Source organism: Saccopteryx leptura, chromosome 10 (assembly GCF_036850995.1).
Source record: "Saccopteryx leptura isolate mSacLep1 chromosome 10, mSacLep1_pri_phased_curated, whole genome shotgun sequence".
NCBI lineage: Eukaryota > Metazoa > Chordata > Mammalia > Chiroptera > Emballonuridae > Saccopteryx > Saccopteryx leptura.
In genome coordinates, this window is record NC_089512.1 from 56,690,362 (window position 1) to 56,691,056 (window position 695).

Sequence of the window (695 nt, forward strand, 5' to 3'; positions counted from 1 at the left end):
AGGTAGTGACCTTTAACCTGGATAGGACCTCGAGGTTAGTCCCTGAGGGAAAATCTGGAGTGACAGCAGCACCAAGACAGCTGCTTGATGTGGTGGGACAGAGTGGCTTGCCTGGGACAGGTGTGGAGTGCAGGCTCCTGAGTGGAGAACAGGTGGATTAGGAGGGGGAGCACTAAGAGGCCCCCAGGGAGAGAAGGGAGGTGTAGGGACAAGGTTGGGGGTTGGACTAGTCAGAGGGGTGGCTGGAGCAGGTGAGAGGAGGAGTGGGCCCCTATCCACTTAGCACAGAGCCTGGCAGGGATTCAGAGGCCTGCTCTTGTTCTCAGCAGTTGGAAAGTTTGAGGCAGACAGACCGGATTTAGGCGCTGAATCCCCCAGAGCCTCTGCAGACGCTTGGGGTGGGGAGTTGTGTGCATTTGCACTTGAATTTGTTTCACAACCTGTGATAGATCCCAGGTTTGTGGCTAATGGTGGACTTGGAGGCTGTGATGCCAGAATGGTCCCGGGGCCAGGAAGCCCCAAGCAGGACCTAGGCCATCCATGCAGGGGTCAGTGGCCAGCACCTTCCCTTCCGCCTGCAGGCTGCTGATAGGCGGGAGGATATCCTGGTGGGTTCCTGTGGGGGTGAGCTGGCGGGGCCTCCAGGCTGCTTTTAAAGCAAGTACCCGCCCCTATTTCTCTTGCCCGCCCTGCTC